The sequence below is a fragment of the Mustela nivalis genome, assembly GCF_964662115.1.
Source record: "Mustela nivalis genome assembly, contig: HAP1_SCAFFOLD_654, whole genome shotgun sequence".
Taxonomy (NCBI): Eukaryota; Metazoa; Chordata; class Mammalia; order Carnivora; family Mustelidae; genus Mustela; species Mustela nivalis.
In genome coordinates, this window is record NW_028136009.1 from 71,903 (window position 1) to 92,207 (window position 20,305).

At 34.5% G+C, this 20,305-nt stretch overlaps 1 long non-coding RNA gene across 1 annotated transcript in view; it reads right to left on the minus strand.

The window, feature by feature from the left end:
• Window positions 1-1,195: 1,195 nt before the first annotated feature.
• LOC309857358 overlaps window positions 1,196-20,305 on the minus strand; it is a 59,260-nt gene continuing 40,150 nt past the window's right edge. Inside the window, exons 3-4 of the long non-coding RNA XR_014307654.1 lie at window positions 11,672-11,731; window positions 1,196-1,382 (exon numbers count right to left, since the gene is read on the minus strand). This is a non-coding gene — a long non-coding RNA (uncharacterized lncRNA). The remainder of the gene's footprint in view (window positions 1,383-11,671; window positions 11,732-20,305) is intronic.

The window sequence follows — 20,305 nt, forward strand, 5'->3', positions numbered from 1 at the left end:
CTGTGGCCTTGACCTCCAACCAGAGGTACCCAGACCTGTCCTTGGCCCTGGAACAATACTGTCTATGCTTTCCCAACACCCAAAGCTCCACCTGCTCCTCAGAGAAGAAGAATTCCACCTTCTCTCATGTGCCGTTGCCCAGGGAGGCCTATCTGCCCTGACACCCAGCCCAGCTTGCCAATGGTGGACTCAAATGTCTAGTATCACCATTACTCCTGTCCAGATTCCATCATAAGGTGGAACCCTTACCCCCCACCCTCCCTGAAAGACTCACTGCCTCTCCTTTGTCCCTTTCCTACTGGCAGGAGCCAGCTGCCTACCTGAGGCCTTCACCCCTTGAAGTTCACCTCTCTTCCCCTTCCTCTTCCTCCTCCTTACAACCTGCTCATGAAAGAAAGGAACAGAGAGGCAGGTACTTGCTTGTGGCTACTTCCTTCCCTCCCATATGTTGGACCAAGACCCCTCCCTGTCATCTGGTACTGCCTGGACGTTGAGGGAGTTGGAGATGAGGCATGCCAGTGAAAGCTGTCGGAGCTTTCCTGTTTTGGTTTTGTCTGCTTAGCATAACATGTAAGACTGAGTTCTGGTGGCAGGGACCTACTCCTTGGGGCTATAGCACTAGCGAGGGAAGGTCAACTGCTCTGGGCCTTGGCTAAGAGCAACCCCTGCTCCAGAGATATGGTGCCAAGGGCTTATTAATATTGATACTAATTTGCTTTGCTGACCAAATACCTGGTATCAAACGATGGGAAGGCAAAGACTGGAAGCAGTGTTGTGACCATGGGGTCCAGCCCCAAACTATGAAGAAAACACAAAGTGTATAAATCTGAGTAAGTATATATTTACACACCTTTTAAAATAGGTTGTTATCAAAGATTTAATCAATGGGTAATATGCTCCTCGTGGCTGGGAAGCATCAGTTGCCATATATTAAAAACAAAGAAAAGAGGTGTCTGGGTGGCTTCCTCCATTAAGTGTCCCTTCTTTTCAGGTCATGATACCAGGGTCCTGGGATGGAGCCCCACATCAGGCTCTCTGCTCAGTGGGAAACCTGCTTCTCCTTTTCCCTCTGCCCTGCTGTAGTTCCTCTTCCTGTCTCTCTGTCTGTCAAATAAATAAAATATTAAAACAAATACAAGAAAGAAACAAAATGTTTTTAAAAGGTCTTTTTTTTTTTTAAATTTTCTATGGGTGCCTGGATGACTCAGTTGTTTAAGCAGATGTTTGCCTTTGGCTGAGGTCATGATTCCAGTGTACAGGGATCCAGCCCTGCATGGGACTACTTGCACCCCAAGGAGCTTGCTTCTTCCTCTCCCTTTGCACGTGATTCCCCCTGCTTGTGTGCTTCTTCTCTCTCTCTCTCTCTCTCTATCTCTCTCTTGCTGTCCATAAACAAAATAAAATCTTTTACTAAATAAATAAATGAATAAATAAATTTCTAAACCTACTTTCAGTTTAGGTCCCTTAACAAAAATTGCTACTGCTTCATTTTAAAAAAAAAAGATAATTTAGAATGATGCTTCCAGAGTTAAAAAGCTGTTTTGTTTCTTTGTCAAGATTAAATATAGAAGTGCTTAAAAAGTAAAAGAAAAAATATGCTGTATTAACACTAATCACACTATAACTTTGGTGGTTATATCAAGATAATGAAAAGTGATTTTAAGCAAATTTCATTATCAAACATAAAGATCAAGTCAAAATTACAGAAGAGTCAAAGGATGAATTCATCAGGGAGTATAATAATTCTTGACTTTTAATACTTAATAACAGATTTGGGGATATATAGGGAAATACTAAGAAGAAAAGTCATAACTTCCACCTTAGAAGAGAAACGGAAAAAAATTTCAACACCCTTATTTTAAGATTATATAGACAAATGGTCATCAAATTGGTAAGTTATGTAAGACTTGAACAAAATTATCAACTAACTAGATATGCTTGATATTACAGAACACTTCCAACAACCGCAGACTACATATATCTTAAGCCATGATTTTCTTTGCAAAGGTCAACATTGATAATGTTCTAGTCATACCTCCGTGTACCAGGAAAGAAGTAGCATATTTCTTGAAAAACACAGCTATCAAAGCTCCATTGAGAAACCGTTAAGATGGAGAAGGGATTTGCAAATTATATATCTGATAATGGACATCTACTCTGATTATTAAAAAATGAATAAAAATAAAAAACCTTACTAATAACCAAACAGAGTATCCAATTTTACATGTGAAGAAAATTATTGAAGAGACATGTCACCAAAAGGATATGGATGGCTTATAAGCACATGACAAATTTCTCAACATTTAGACATTAAAGAAATACAAATTAAAATCATAATGAGACATGCTTACATATCTATTAGAATGGCTAAAATTATAAAGGCTAATTGTACTGCGTCTGAGCTAGATTGGGAAGCAACAAAAAATCTAAACTGTTGTTGGCATATATCATGATACCACCACTTTGGAAAATAGTTTGAAAATTTTTTTAAATGCAAAATATGTTGCAGTTACACAAATAGCCATTTTACTTCTAGGCATTTAACCAAGAGAAACATACCCTATGTTCATACAAGGACTTGTATATGAATTTCATAGCAGCTTTATTTTTAAGAATTGAAAACAGTGGAAATGTTCATCAATGTCCATCAATAGAGAAAAGACAAATTATGATCTATTCATTAAAGAGATTACTATTCAACATCAAAATGAACTATTTACAATTGGAGATTCTCAAAGTAATGATGCTGAGAAAAGAAAAGCCAGGCAATGAATAGTATATACTGTGTGATTCCATGACTATAAAAAATATAGAAAATACAAATGTATATATAGTCACAGTCATCAAATATTTTGGTGTGATTTTAGTGCCTTCATCTGTGCTCCCATAGCTTCCTACACTTGGATCTCCGAGCATTTGTTACACCATGTGAAAATATGAACTCTTTTTCTTTATTCTGTCTTTCTAGAATAAGAACCCTTGAAATTTTATGGACATTTGAACTATCAGTTATTAGCAGAAATTCTATCACACAGTAAGTTTCCAAATATAAAAGCCAGAGTTTTACAATGACTTCTAAGCTTTCACATGATCTAGCCACTCATTTAACCTCGGTGACCTCTTTCCCTGCTACTCTTCAGTCACTCACAGTGGCCTCCTTGCTATTCCTCAGATATGCCAGGCATGGTCCAAACTTATGGCCTTCAAGATAGCCAATTCCTTTGTCTGGAGTGACCTTATTGCTGATAGTTCTGGGCAAATTCATCACCTTTCCATACCTTTGTTCAATTGTTAGCTTCATTGTAACTACCCTGATCTTCCTATTAAAACTTTTAGCTCCCCATCCCCTGCCTAGCAACCTTGATTTTTCTCACCCTGATCTAATTCTTCTTTTTCCCCATTGTACTCATCATTTTTGAATGCACTATGCAATTTTTATTAAGGTTTATAGCTTTTAATTGTCTCACCCATTAAAATAAAAGTTCTACAAAGCCAAGTATTTCATTTACCAGTGTAGTCTGAAGTAATATCTGCCATATAATAGATTCAGTAGACAACTGGTAAATTTCAAAATAAATTAATGTTGAGTGTATACTGAATTTCCTAAGTCATTTCAATATTTTTTCCAAAAAATAAACTATGTAAAACATACTTTAAATTTACTTTCAAAATATTTTATAGCATATAATGGACAATATACATAAGCCGTAAAGAAACAATCATATAAATAACCATTTCATACCTACTTAAAAATTGCATAATACCACACTCCTAGATCCTCTCTGAATGCTCTAAAATAACCCTTCAAAGGAAATACATTTTTAAAAATAATAGATTTTTTGTCAAATAATTTAATAAAATAAAAGTTTCATTCATCTATGTAGATCATAATAAATGTTTTTAATAAGCATGAAGTTATAACTCTGAACTGTGCTAAAATGAAACCACCTGCGAAGGGTGAGAGAACAAAAATAAGCATCATTATTCCAAATAATAGGTATTTATTACCTTTGAATCAAAGCATGTGGATTTGTTCAAACTGGCAATGAAGGAATATGGAGACACAAACCATAGAAAGTCATATGTTAGATTTCTAAAAGACTTCGAAGGGAAGAGTATACATTTTTTAAATGCTACATAATGCTACATAATGACAAGATGACAGGTTGTGACAAAGAGCATATAAAAGCTCTACTCATAATGGAACGAAAGGTCATTTCCTGTAATTTTATATATATCATTAATTTACTATATCTGGATACAACATATTACCAAACAGATGTTCATCAAAGACTAAATCATTTTTAATGGAACATAATAATTTGAACCTACATGTATTAATCATTTTTTTCTATCTAACATTTATAGTCTCGCTAAACATTTTATCAGTTGTCGACAAAATTAAAAAAAAATAGGATAAAAAGTCATGTTTGGAAAAGTAAATTTTTTTCAAATTTGCATTTAAATGAAAATATTTGCTGATAATTTTAAAACTTTAAATGTAATTTTATATATATCTGACCTATCAGATGATATAAAATTTTTGGAGAAAATATGACATATTTTTTGATCTTGGTTGAAGGTATTAATAAAGAGCAACTGTTTGTATTATTTGTATTGTGATATCTTAGTTAATAAACATGAATAACTGGTATAAAATATGTTTTTTAAAAAATTTTATTTATTAACTTGACAGAGATCACAGGAAGGCAGAGAGGCAGCCAGAGAGAGAGGAATGGAAGCAGGCTCCCTGCTGAGAAGAGAGCCCACTGTGGGACTCAATCCCAGGAACCTGGAATCATGACCTGAGCCGAAGGCAGAGATTTTAACCCACTGAGCCACCTAGGCGCCCTAAGATATGTTTTTTTTATATAGAATTATAGTTCTTGCCAAAATATGGAACTAGCTGGAACTGAATGCCTCCTTCAAAGTCAGCTCTGGAGAAATTATGCAAGTGTAATATGGAACTATTTCAGATAATTAACCAAAAACAAAGAAATGATGATAAATTCCTTAAAAGACTCAAAGTTGCTCTTGACTGGTATGTTTCAAGCTCTATTCCTGGTTTGAAGACAGGTTTTAACAGGCCTGTCACTGTAGAAATCAGCTGGATGTTTAGAGGCTATCAGAACTGTACAAAAACCTTGAAGGGGTAAAGACTTAAAAATTCTTTAGAGAGGTTAGCTCCCTAAGGCATTATTCCTCCACACATTTTCCTCCAATCAATTAAGACTGATGGATGAGGGCACCTGAGTGGCTCTCTCATCACGTGGGTGGTAGGTTAAGCCTCTGCCTTCATCTCAAGGCATGGTCTCTGGGTCCTGGGATGCAGCCCCACATCGGGCTCTGCTCAAAAGGAAGCCTGCTTCCCTCCCTGCTTGCCTGCCTCTCTGCTTACTTGTGATCTCTCTCTCTCTCTGTGTCCAATAAATAAATAAAATCTTAAAAAAAAGGCTGATGGATGATAAATTATGAAAACTGCTCCCTCCAAATGATGCTTCTTCATAAGGATTTAAGAATTTAAAATTGTAAGAATTTAAAATTGAAACTTGATCATAGGATTTATCTTATAGAATAACATCAAGTGAAGGCAGTTATTATTAGTTCTGAAGTATTTGTGATTCTGAATTCTTGGCCTCATTAGTAAATTTATTTTTAAATTCTCCCATGGAGTGGTGATTGGCCTTCAGTCTTTCATTAATGTACATCATTGGGTCAAATGAGATGTGTGTGCCCAGAACTATATATAATCTTCTTTGTATTTCACTGGAGATGGCATTTCTGAGTTTTGTTCAATTGAATTTGGACAGATGTTTTAATAGTCACTTCTAGAGTTGGCCCTGGAGAATATCTTCTTTTTTTTCTCTTCCCAATTCTCTGAAAAACCCTGACTAATTCACATTATCACAGTGATATCACAATTCAAGTTTTTCCAAACACTTTAGCTGCCAAATAGAAGGAAGCTATTCAGAATGTAATACTATTGTGAATGATTGTGAAAGAAAACATTATCATAATTAAGCTACCAGGTTCCAATGTATTTTATTGTTGCTAGGAAATCCTAGCATACCCAGACTTTACAGAGATTTGATGATCCTAAGAGGAGCTGAACTCATGGACCAAAATAACTATGCACATAAAAAGTACAATCACTTACCTAAAAAAGATGATGTGGTTAACTTTATATGGCAATCCAAGTGTTATTGGAACAGAAATTTAAAAAATAGCTTAGGGGCGCCTAGGTGGCGCAGTGGATTAAGCCACTGCCTTCAGCTCAGGTCATGATCTCAGGGTCCTGGGATCAAGTCCTGCATCAGGCTCTCTGCTCAGCAGGGAGTCAGCTCCCCCACCCCCCTCTCTCTGCCTGCCCTCCGTCCACTTGTTATCTCTCTCTGGCAAATAAATAAAGAAAGAAAATCTTAAAAAAAAAAAAAAAGAATGACTGTACTTTTAAAAAATAGCTTAAAAGGGCGCCTGGGTGGCTCAGTGGGTTAAGCTGCTGCCTTCGGTTCAGGTCATGATCTCAGGGTCCTGGGATCAAGCCCCACATCGGGCTTTCTGCTCAGCAGGTAGCCTGCTTCCCTTCCTCTCTCTCTGCCTGCCTCTCTGCCTACTTGTGATCTCTCACTGTCAAATAAATAAATAAATTATTTTTAAAAATAGCTTAAAAGTATATGAAAAATAATGATATACATATACAAAGAAAAGATACTATACTGTGAATATAAATTAAGTGAAAATTGTTGAAATAAAGAATACGATAAATGGAGACTAAGATGAATATAGCTGTAAAATGAATAAATGAGTTGGGAAAAACAAAGAAACAAACAAATTAATGACTTCTGCCCAAATGCAGCAGAAGAGAAAAAAAAATAAAGTAAATATTTAAATAAGTACTGAGATAAATTTTGGAGAATTAAAGAAAAAGATACCAGACTTAAAATGATGCCAAACATGAGAAATCAGAAACAAAACAAAACAAAAACCACACACACACAAAACCACTCATATACTTTATGGTGAGTTTTAAGAATATCAAAAACAGAGAAGAGCACAAATGATGCCCAAGAGAAGAACAGATCACCTAAAATGTACAAGAATAATACGGACAGCAGAATTCTCAATAGTAATAGCATATATAGGAGACAGCTGGGTGTTTGTATAGATGGCAAAGATATTTGAAGCTAGATATTATACATCAAGCCAAATTATTGATTAAATTTGAGAGCACAGTAAAAATACAATGAAGCATGTTAGGTCTTAGAACATTTATCACACAGAGACACACATTTTAGAACACTTCCTTGGAGGACAGCTCAATTTAGAGAGAGAAAACAGAATTATGTACTCAAAGGCACATTTTGAAGGAAGGATTGAATATAGTCTGCACTGCAAATATTCTTTAATCGTATGTTCTGAATTTCCTAAATTTAAGAAGTATTTGTTCAAATATTTATCTTTAAATAAACCCTAGGAGACTTTTTCTTGGATTCTGGAAAATCAGTCCATTTGGATACAAATCTTTTTGTCACTGATGGAAATTTTGATAGCCCTTAAATGTGGAATGCCTAATGTATTGTTACAGCAATTGTGATTTGCCAATACATGGGTGATGTGTGTGTGTTGTGTGTGTGTATTTTTATTTTTGATGGTTTTACTCTTCTATGAGATTTTTAAGTAGACATAGTTTTAATAAATTATGATTTGTTGAAATTTATCTGAGGTTATATATAATAAAATGAAATTTGTGTGAACTAAAGAAGTGCGTCTCCATTTTTTTGTTTTAAGAGTAGACTGGTCTTTAAAAATTGTCCAAAGAAGTACATTATATTCATTATTAAATTTGATAATATACAATAAAGTATTTATGGTCATATAGAACCATATCACATTCTACTATTAATTCATATTAATAATTACCATAAGAGGAAAAAGGGATATTTTTCAAAATGAAAATAAGCGTATTTTTCAGAATATGATATAGTGTTATTCACTGAACAGAGGGAACAAATGTCAAGGTTTAACACAGTTTACAGAATGTTTTAACATAAATTGAAATTTAAATCTGACCAAATTTCACAGTTTTAAGTAAAATGGTAGCACTTTATATCCTTGAAAAGTGGTAAGTGACCCAAAACATTGCTTAGAAAAACAAATTTAACACTACACTAGTCTGAGATGGTTAAGTGATGGTACAACTTGCCATTGTGTATCATCAAATGGTATGTTTTTTTTTTTTTGGTCTTGTCATTATATTTTATTTTAGCCATTCTGTTAAGTGTGTAGTGATATCTCAGTGTCATTAATTGCATTTCCTTGATGTCTAATTATGTCAAAATATATTATTTTGATGGTTAATGTTCTGAGCTTTTGCAGTTCAAGACCATGAAGCCACTTAGGAAAAATACAGTTGCAGATGCACTCATTGACCAACTCTTATTTAGAAATAAGAAGAAACATTACTACCCATTCCAAAAAAAATTGACTTGTTATGCACTAGGGATTTTATAAATTACCTGACACAACTTATATAGTAAGATGAAATGGGACAGGCGGCTTCTTGCAGCTATATACAACATCATTTTAATTTCAATTTTCAGTATAATTTTTCCAAGGTATACACAGAATATATATTTAATGTAAATTGTGAACATTTTAACTCTGTATATGGAAATTAATCAATTTTAAGTTTATAACAATCAAAATTAACAGAAGTTTATTTTAAGTTACTTAGCTTTCTCTGCATTGCAAGACAGAATAATCAAGAATTGGTAAGAAAAAAATAATCTCTGTAAAATTACCGGGGGTGCATCATAATGTGTTCGGTAACCGATCAAACTCACAATTTGGATTGAATGTCAAGTGATTTTTCAAATCTGCAACTCATTGTCAATTTTTTTTTCTTCATTGTGTCTTAATAAATTACTGTGTTCATTTGCATGGAAGTGAAGAAAAATGCATGACATTTCATCTCAACACTAACACTTTTAACTGGCAACTCTGAATGTACTTTACAGCAGTGTAACAAAGTAAAGATCAATGATTTTTCATGAAATATTTGTTATAATTCTCAAGGAGATAGGGAGTTTGTGAAAAAATGCAAATCACTTTACGACTAAACACATTGTTTATTTCAGCTAATTTTAAGAAAATATGCTAAGACTCTCTCAAAAAAGGAAGCAATGATTTAGGTTTTCCTTCAAACTCCTTATCTAATCCTGAACCAACAACACATAGTTCAAAGAGCAACTAATTTGAGCAGCTCCAATTTACACGTTTCCTAACAATGCTTAATTTAGTGGAATTTCTGTCCAATTATGTTAATTTGATGTAGTGAAAGACAAACATTCAAAAAGATCATCCTTAATTTATATAGATTGCCAAACTCTGCATTTTCTGAATGACGCCCAGGAACATATTTTCAAAAACAAACAAACAATGCCAGAACCACTATTAGGTCATCTCTAGGCAGAAAGTGACTCAGAGGCTACATTACTCTCTCCCTCAAAGTATACTGTAGGCACTGAAACTACTACCCTGAGTCTGTGCTATCAAATTCCTTAATTTAGAAAGTTTTAAAACCCATCTGTGTGGGAGTATTTCATTTACAGATAGAGATTTGGTTGTTTATACATTTTCATACTTGATTTTTAGGGTGTAATAACTATGTTTTAAAATTCATGGTGGTTTTGAATACTGTTGGATAATTGTGGTAAAATGGCATATCCATTCCTTCTAGGAAACAGAAATTATAGAAAGGTAGTGCTTTTCAGATCTGACATCTTTGAGTCATTGCAGTTTCAGTATAAATGCAATAGGAAAAGTGACATTCATATTTATGATATTTTCTATAAATAAATTAGAATGTACTGGAGGCCTGATATAAAGTGGGATGCCTAAACTTCAGTAAGATCTTGTTTTCAATTCAAAATAAATTTTATTTTTTATTTTTTTTATAATGTTCCTCAATTTCAGATAAGCACCCCTCTAAGGTCCACTCCATTTTTTTAAGATTTTATTTATTTTATTTGACAGATAGAGATCACAAGTAGGCAGAGAGGCAGGCAGAGAGAGAGGGAAGAGGAAGCAGGCTCCCTGCTAGGCAGAGAGCCCAATGCGGGGCTCAATCCCAGAACCCTGGGATCATGACCTGAGCCAAAGGCAGAGGCTTTAATCCACTGAGCCACCCAGGCGCCCCCAAAATAAATTTTAAATTGAATTATGCACGTCTAAGTTCAGAGACAATAAACATCAACCAACACAATTAATAAGTTCTATTTCTTGAAATTTCGGGAACATTGACAGTCTCATCTCCTGGAAGAACAACAGCTAAAATTTTTGGTCATGGATTCTTGCTAAAATATCACTTTCCCAAAGAAAATTAATGTTATGAATTTTCATTGATTGTTATTGATCATGAAGAATATAACAACCACGATAAAAAGAGTAGGAAAAACATGATATCTCATCTGTAAGGGCATGTGGAAAGTAGGAAATGCTAATATAAATAACTACCATTATGTCCTAAGTTAACATAATATAACGGAACACAAATATTTCATAACAATATTTTCTAGGCTCATTCTGATAACTCTTTTCTACATTCAAATTTAAAGGTTGAGGCATGTGATATATATTACACAAAAGACATCCCAAGGAATTCGTTAAAAAAAAAAAACTCTTAAAATTGGACAAATCCAAAGGAATTTTTTTCTAATTTAATTAACAAATTATGAATCGACTTACCTATTTCATCACAGTGTATCAGGCACCAATAATATTTTTTAATCGTCATACCTGATGCAATAGTTACCATCTTTCAGACATACTGATCAGGAACAAGCAAATAAACAAGAGCACCATAGCTTAAGATCTACCTGCATAACTATAGGACTAATTCAGACAATCTCTTCACCACAACATAGCAATGAATAGAAATCATACATGCTCTGTAATGGACATACAGATGAGATAGAAGGGATGGGTGTTAATATATGCAGAATCTTTATTAATTACATTGTAAAACATAATATGCAAAAACAGAATACAATTTTAGAAATACCCAGGTCACCATCATTGTTTTATTTTTATATGTGTAGGTAAGGAGTTTAATAAACAATCCATGACTATTCAACTTCTTATATTTTGAAAATTTTAGCAAAAGTAACAAACCTAGCAACTAGAAAATTGTATCTATCTGCAAAATACAGCTTTGCCAGTATGGTAGAGGAAAAGCAAAACAAAATAAGTAAGAAAAGTTTAACATTTCACAAGAGTTTTACTTTTATTTTTTTATTTATTATTTTTTATTTCTCATTTATTATTTACTTCTATTTTCTACTTTATTTTAATGAAAATGTCATGACCATAACATAAGAGCAGAATTAAACCAACATGAGAAATTATTTTTTCATAGGTTAAAATAAACTAGCTTGGTGATTAATTCAAAAATTATATTACAAACTTCAGTGTTCTTGCAGTAAGTATCACTGCATAAACAAATGAGTCAGGAGTCATAAACTAATGATGATTCTAAATGTTATTTAGAGAGACATTCTGTTCTTAATATATTTCAAATATTCTACACAAGGCAAAGTGGATCCAAGTAATCTGTAGGCAAAATAAGATTTTAGAGAAGTATATATTTCCAACAGTATTTATAAATTATTACCTTTATGTAAGGCATCATCCTGGACTTTGTGGAAAACACACAAAGGAGTAAGAAGTGGCCCTTCAAGAAACATATACAATATCAAGGTTTAACATGAAGCAGCATGTCTTCTCTAAGTAAAAAAACATTGTACCAACTGACTTTACTGAAACTTTATATTTATTGCTCTCGTTTTAGGTCATAGTGTCCTTCTGCATGCAGGCTGCTAGAACGGACATGATATAGACTGAATAGCTTATAAAGAACAGGAATTTATTTCTCACAGTTCTAGAACTGAGAAGTTCAAGATTAAGGAATGGGCAGATCCAGGGAGAGCCCACTTCCTCATAGATGGCTATCTTCTCACTGTAAACGTACATGATGAATGAATCAAGAGAACTCTCTGGGGTCTCCTTTAAAAGGACTGTAATCCCACTTATGACCTAATCACCTCCCAAAGGCCCCTATGTTTTAATACTACCACTTCCAGAGTTAGATTTCATAATATGATTTTGGGAGACATAAACATTCACACCATAGTATATATAAACAAAAAAGACACAAAAACAACAAACAACAGAAATTATTTTAACTACCTATTATTTTCAACTACATAAAATTTTGTTTCTATATAATATTAAATAACTCATTTGAGTGATTCACTTATATCCAATGCATCTGAGTGCAATTAAATTTGCTTACCCAACATATCCAGCAGCATATTTCTTCAGAATATCCCATTCCCCACCTTACGGGATTTACCACAATTAGAAGACAGGGGATAGAGGATAGATAGATAGATGTATACATAAACACACTTGTACATACACATATGCATATTTTTCCTGTTAATCATACTCATGCAAATAACTTTTAAGCTCAAGGAAACCTGTCTTGTGTGTTACTTAATATCCAGTTTTTAGTCAACATCCAAAAACAAATAATCCAATAAAAACATGGATAGAAGACATGAATAATTGTTTCCCCAAAGAACACATTCAAATGTTCAGTAGATAACATGAAAAGATGTCCATCATCATGTATCATTAGGAAATTGCAAAGCAAAACTAGAAAGACATACCACCTCACACCTGTCAGAATGGCTAAAATCAACACTACAAGAAACAAAAGGTGTTGGAGAGGATGTGAAAAAGTAACACTTGTGGGGGCTGCCTGGGAGGCTCAGTGGGTTAAGCCTCTGCCTTCAGCTCAGGTCATGATCTCAGGGTCCTGGGATCAAGTCCCACATCGGGCTCTCTGCCAGGCATGGAGCCTGCTCCCTCCTCTCTCTCTCTACTTGTGATCTCTCTCTGTCAAATGAATAAAATCTTAAAAAAAAAGAAAAAATAACAATTGAGAACTGTTGGTGGTGATGCAAACTGATACAGCCATATTTGAAAACAGTATGGAATTTCCATAAAATTTAAAAATAGAAGTCCTTTGTGATCCAACAATCCTGCTGGTGTGTATTTACCCAATGAATATAAGAAAACTTATTCAAAGGGATGCTAGCACCCCTATGTTTATAGCAGCATTATTTGTAAAGCTAAGATATGGAAAGAGCCCAAGTATCCCTCAATTGATGAATAAATAAAGAATAAGTGGTATGTATATACAATGGAATATTATTCTGCCATAAAAAAGACTGAAATCTTGCCATTTGCAATAACATGGATGGAACTAGACAGTATAATGCTAAAAGTGAAATAAGTCAGTCAGAGAAAGACAAATACCTTTACTCATATATGGAATAAAAGAAACAAAACAAACAAGCAAAGGGGAAAATAACAAGACATAGAAAGAGAAACAAAGCAAGAAACAGACATTTCATTACAGAGAACAAACTGATGGTTACTTGAGGGGATCTTAAAGGAGTGATGGATTAAATAAGTGATGGGGGTTAATTAGAGCACTTGTCATGATGAGCACTGAGTGCTATATGTTATATTGTACACATGAAAATAATACAACCATATATGTTAACTAACTGGATTTCAAATGAAAACTTTTTTAAAATCCCAGTTTTAGCTCACATTCTGGCTTACAAAAGGGATTTAGTCCGGAATTTGGAGATTAGTTAATGAACAAATAAGGAGTGAACAGGCAGTTGTTAGATAAAATTACTATCCTTTCTGGCATGATCTTATACCTTTTATCTAGAATTATTTTTAGCACTTAGACTCTTCCTATTTTATTTTGCGTCATTAAACAAAAATTTCCTCAAAGGACCTTAGACTCCATCCAATTTGAGCAACAGTGTGAGAGAGGAAATGGTGTCCAGGAGGAAAAAAAAAAAAGATGAAACTACTTTTGTTTACTAGTGAATGCATAGTTCTTCCACAGAAGAAGCTCTAAATGGTCATGGCTCCAGCTTTATATGTGTTCACTCATATGTTCAGAAGTAGGTAACACTATCAAAAAATATAAAGCATCTGAGATTATTTTCTCTTATTTGAAAGCTGGTGTATGAGTCTGCGTGGTTTCTTGGGTGTTGATAGAAGACGCAGACTCATGGTTCAGAAATAATATAGCTTATTATTCACGGCAATAGAGGTAGCCAGAATATTAACAGTATTTGTGTGTGTGTGTGTGTTTGTGTGTGTGTGTGTGTGTGTGTGTGTGTGTGTGTGTGTGTGTAGGGGTGGCAGTTATATATCAGTTCTGAGCCTCAGTTCCCACAAGAAGAATCAAAAAAGAGGCAGATAATATTTGCAAACACAACAGGTTAAGTTAAAAAAAAAAAGATACCTTTCTGTCTTCCAAGTCTATTCAATACAACCATCTTCAAAGGATGGTCTAGAACAAATAATAAATGCAGAAATGTAAGCAACCAATTGAAAAGTGTCTCCCAAGAAACACACTTTGAGAGTCTTCATTTGACAAAAATAGTATAAGATATTACATGGATCAGGTGCATTGAATACTGGAAGGTTAAAATTACAAGGGACCAAATATTTTTAAGCAGTTCTGGCATCCAGTAGAGTTCAAATAGGTTTTATAAGATTGAGGAAAGAAGCCATCAAAACCTGGGCCCAGGGGCGCCTGGGTAGCTCAGTGGGTTAAGCCTCTGCCTTTGGCTAGGCCATGATCTCAGGGTCCTGGGATCGAGCTCTGCATCAGGCTCTCTGTTCATCAGGGAGCCTGCTTTCCCCTCTCTCTCTGCCTCTCTGCCTACTTGTGGTCTCTGACTGTCAAATAAATAAATAAAATCTTAAACCAAAACAAAACAAAAAACCTGGGCCCAAATTTCCCAAAAGTATGATTCTGATTCTAGTCTCTATAATGTTATCCCTTGAAGACAATGTCTCTAATTGAGTTGAATTAGTTTACTAAAGAGCATACCCCCATTTGTTGTAGGAGACGAACAATATGCAAGAGGCAAAATGCCACATGGAAGCCACCTGGTCTTCGTGGAATATAGAATCAGTTCCTTTGGGATGAATTTGTTCCACATTTGACTTCCCACTTAAGGGAAAATAAGAGTGCCTTCTAATAGATTTTAAATAGGAAATGACAACGGAAGCTTATACAAGATTATAAAATGGGAAATTTCATTTAGATAAGCAATAATTTCAAAGTCATCTTCTTAATATGACAGACTCTTCACATAATCATAATTTTATTTTGGTATTATATGGTAATTTCAAATATAGTAAATATAAAGAATTTACCTCTGTAATTATAGCGAGTCTGGTCGTAGTTTAATGGCAACAAAACTTCAATTTAGAAGTATGGTCTACCAATTATTAATACATTTGGAAATGGTGTGTCATCTTCACTCCACTTTTCTCACTAAAACAGTGAGCCAAAAAAAGTAGGTCCAAACTGTTTACTATGGTCAAAATGGGTTGCTTTTGCACTTGGTAAACAAGCAGTCATATTTTGGAAGAAGAAAATGAGGCTATTAATATTTTCAACTTATTTTCAGAAAAGGAAAGAAAGGATAATCTAAGCTAAAGCCAAAATCTTACACAAGGTGGCAGGAGAATGATCTTTTCCCAGATAAAGGGTTTTTCAACTTAGCCATGTTAGGAGGAAGAAGAGATGAGACATTGTGGACTTGACTAACGTTTGTACACTGTTCAAAAAGTTTTCAAAATAATGTGTATTATTTTTCTTCTTTTAGTTGAGACAAAACAAACAAACAAACAAAAACCACTAATGAGCTTACTCTTAAAAGGAGGTAAACAAGAAACTAGCAAAGAATGAGTGTTAGGAATTGTCCCCCTCCTTTTTTTTTTTTTTAAATTATGTTATGTTGGTTACCATACAATATATCATTAGTTTTTGAAGTAGTGTTCCATGATTCATTGTTTGTGTAAAAGACCCAGTGCCCCATGCAATATGTGCCCTCCTTAATACCCATCACCAGGCTCACCCATCCCCACATCCTTCTCATCTTTAAAACCCTCAGTTTGTTTCCTGGAGTCCATAGTTTTTCATGTTTCATTTCCCCCTCCAATCCCCCCACTTCATTTTTCCTTTCCTTCTCCTAATGTCCTCCATGCTATTCCTTAGGTTCCACAAAAAAGTGAAACCATATGATGATTGACTTTCTCTGCTTGACTTATTTCACTTAACATAATCTCCTCCAGTCCCATCCATGTTGATGCAAAAGTTGGGTATTCATCCTTTCTGATGGCTGAGTGATATTCCATTGTATCCATAGATCACATCTTCTTTATCCGTTTCTTTGTGGAAGAGGATCTTGGCTCTTTCAACAGAATGGCTATGGTGGACATTGCTGCTATGAACACTGGGGTGCATATGGCCCTTCTTTCCAGTAAAATAGAGCTAGCCTATGACCCAGCGATTGCACTACTGAGTATTGACCTCAAAGATACAGATGTAGTGAAAAGAATTAGGTATTGTTAAAGCACAAATGCAGGGGATAGAAGTTATGGTACAGAAGAGGGAAGGGCAACCATATGGCAGAGTAGAATAAAGTAGCTCAGGAAGAAATAAGTCATATCCAGATATTGTAAGGCATGTGGGGTTGGCAGGGAGAGCATGAGAAATCATGAGAGAAGAGAGAGAAAATGGACCAGGCAGGAGAGGTTTATAACATTTTAACATCTAAGGTAAACATATGCAAAGGAGAATAGGGAAAGAAATAAAAGTTTTATAAGGCTCAATACATAAGGAATAACGTGGAGGACACTGGGAGATGGAGAGAAGTGTGCTGGGGGAAATCGGAGGGAGAGACAAACCATGAGAGACTGTGGACTCTGAGAAACAAACTGAGGGTTTTGAAGAGGAGGGTGGCAGGTGGTTGGGTGAGCCCAGTGGTGGGTATTAAGGAGGGAATTTATTACATGAAGCACTGGGTGTGGTGCATAAACAATGAATTTTGGATCACTGAAAATAAATTGAATGAAAAAAAAAAAGACTGACTACAGACATGGACCTCAGTGTAACACACATATGGAACTCACTGTAATACCAGCCACTTCCCACCGACACACACAGACTATGATAATAATAAATAATTATGCAATTAATAAAATTGCCTGCCAAATTTTTCCTCTTTTTTATTTTTATGATTATTATTTTTATTTTATTTTTAAAGTTTTTATTTAAATTCCAGTTAGTTAAAATAAGGTTAATATTAGTTTCAGGTGTACAATATAGTGATCAACACTGCCATACAGTGGCTTAAATAAAAAAAGGAAAAAAAAAATTTTAAAGATTTTATTTTTAAAAACCTCTACACCCAAGGTGGATTTCAAACGTATAACCCCAAGATCAAGAGTTACATATTTTACTGACTGATACAGCCAGGCACCCCAACAAATAAAAATTTTATAAAATTGTTGAGTTTGTGGGAGTCTCATTTGCTCAGTCAGTTAAGTGTCTGCCTTTGGCTCAGTTCATGATCTCAAGAGTCCTGGGATCGAGCCCCATATTGCTCATTCTCTCTCTCTCTCTCTCTCTCTCTCTGGCTTTTGCTCTTAAATAAATAAATAAATAAATTTCAAAAAAATTGTTGAGTTTGTTTAACTAGTTTTAACCTAGTAGACAGAGATGAAGATAAAGTATGATACAATTTTTCATACAAGTATGAAAAATACAACTTACACGTTTTAAAAATAAAATGTGCAATGCAAGTTACATCACTTCTTTTATCACCACACTGGGACTTTCCCTACTGTGTTGTTGTAATGTAAGGACCTATTTTATATTTTTATATTTTAGCAAGAGGCTTTCATTGAGGTTAACCCTTAAACTGTCCTTGCTCCCCTTCCCCCAGGGGATTCACTTAAAAACAAGTCCTGGAATTCAGCTCCAGGTAACAAAGCCCATATACAAGAGTGGGTCAGGCCAGGTGGAGACATCAATCAGCGGGAGGGGGGGCGGTGTTTGCATATTGTCTCCCTAGATACTAAGGAGTATGCCCCACTCCTCCGCCCTCTGGGAACCGTTTTGGCACCAATCCTAATCAAGGTGTAATAGGCTGGGTCAAATGTCTATACTAGGGTCAATTGGTCAAATGTCTATACTAGGGTCAATTGGTCACCTAGCCTCACTGTGGAGTTTCCTGTGTGTGTTAAAATCTCATTGGTCACCTGTGCGTGGCCAGGCCTGACTGCATGGCCTTTGCCCTTAAAAGCTAGACTGTGAAACAGGGAAGGGTTGCCTTCTCTCATAAGAGGTGTGGCCCCGAACGTTCAGTTAGATTCTTGATGCTTGGCATGAAATAAAGCTTTGCTTGACCTTCGCTTTACATCAGTCTCGCTCCTTTAATCATAGACATATTATTGGGGCATAACAGTATTAATCTTATAGTTATAAGTCCACAATGCATCCATCATCCATTCTACCCCTTAACATTCCCCTTTGGACAGACCCATGATCTAGAACAAGCCTTATTTTATAGTGCCTTGTAGGAGATTTTTGCTGCTGCCTAAATTGCCTACTTTCCTCTCACCATTACCACGGAAATTGGGTCCACTGAAACAAAGGGGCAGTGTAAGAAATTAACAACTTCCATAAATTGATTTAAATAACAAAGTATAAGATAGTGATACCTTTTTTTCTGCCACATAACCAATTCTTGCAAGAAAAAGGTCATATACGAGAATTTACAACACATGCTAGCATTATCCTACTAGTAGGACCCAGATCATTTGTATGTTTCTCTGTCTCTGAGAAATGTAGTTATTTACATGACTGAAACCTACAAATTGTTTGATATGACTACTAATATCACCTACATTATTTTAAAGCCTGTTTAAGGCTTCTGAAATACATAGGTTTTGTAAACACTTATTAAGCATCTTGTATATATCAACAATTTAAAAATCTCTGCTTTAAAAACAAAACAAAAAACCTCTACCTCAATGGAACTTTGAGTCTGAAAAAGATACAGGCAATATACAAGGCAACAGATAGAATAATTACATATTTGATTATATACTCCGAGGATGTCACATTAAATTGATATGAAAATGATGAGAAGGATCTGGATTTCTTGTCAAAATTTTTTGCCTTAAAAAGAAATTGATATTTAGGGAAAGTTGTTACTGAAAGAGGTCCTGTGTCAACTAAAAATGTTAAACCATGATCTGAATAAATTTTCCAGTTGTGATCATTGCGTTGTTTAGCTGTTTTATATTAAGACTGAATTTAGTAATTCAGTCTCAGGTTTCAGTAAGTCTTTTTTTTTAATGATTTTATTTATTTATTAGAGAGAGAGAGGGAGGGGCAGAGGGAGAGGAAGAACCAGACTCCTTGCTGAGCAGGCAGCTGATGCAGGACTGGATCCTAGTACCCTGGCATCATGACCTAATCTGAAGGAAGACACTTAACCAACTGAGCCATGTAAACTTCTTAAAGGTAAAAAAGTTTATACTTCTAGTAGTTCCACAGACATTTCTCACATCCATAAAAAAGCATGTACTGATGTAAAATGCCAGCAAATCAAATTATTTAAAAAAGAAAGAAAGAAAGAAAAGATATATCTGGATAAAGAGAAAAACAGAAAATCTAATAATACATTGAATTATTAGAGCAAAGAGTGGAGGAAGAGAAAATAAATATGAAATAGAGATTTCCACTAAAAGAAAAAAATTGAATAAGGCAGGAGATTTAGAAAATTATTATGACAGACGAGAAAAAATAAAATAGGAATTTTTAGAAAATAACAATGAATGAGAAGGTAAATTGTTCCTACCTCTATAATATTAGCTGTTTGTTGTTGTTGTTGTTGCTAATTTACCTATTTAAGCTAATAAACAAAGAAAGGTTTCATTTAGGGATAAGGTTTCTATATATATATTTTTTTTTTCCATTTAGGGTAATATATATATATATGTATATATACATATTATATATACATATAATATGTATATATACATATATATATATATTAATTTTGATTGTTAGAAAATGTGTCACAGAAAGTGTTTATACTTTAAGATACAGATGCAACATGTAACGAACTACATTGTTTGAACGTCTAATTTGTAAATGCTGTTAGAGGAAACTTGGTGGAAATGTCCTTATGTGGTTGTGTTTCTGGAACTAAGTATATTTATTAATAAGGAATAGTTTGAAATTATGAAATGACCAGGAGTGGACAATTTTCCTAATCCTATCATCTCTTTGCAGCCCTTGTATTAGACCCCTTCAGGAAAATCAGCTTTATTTATCTAA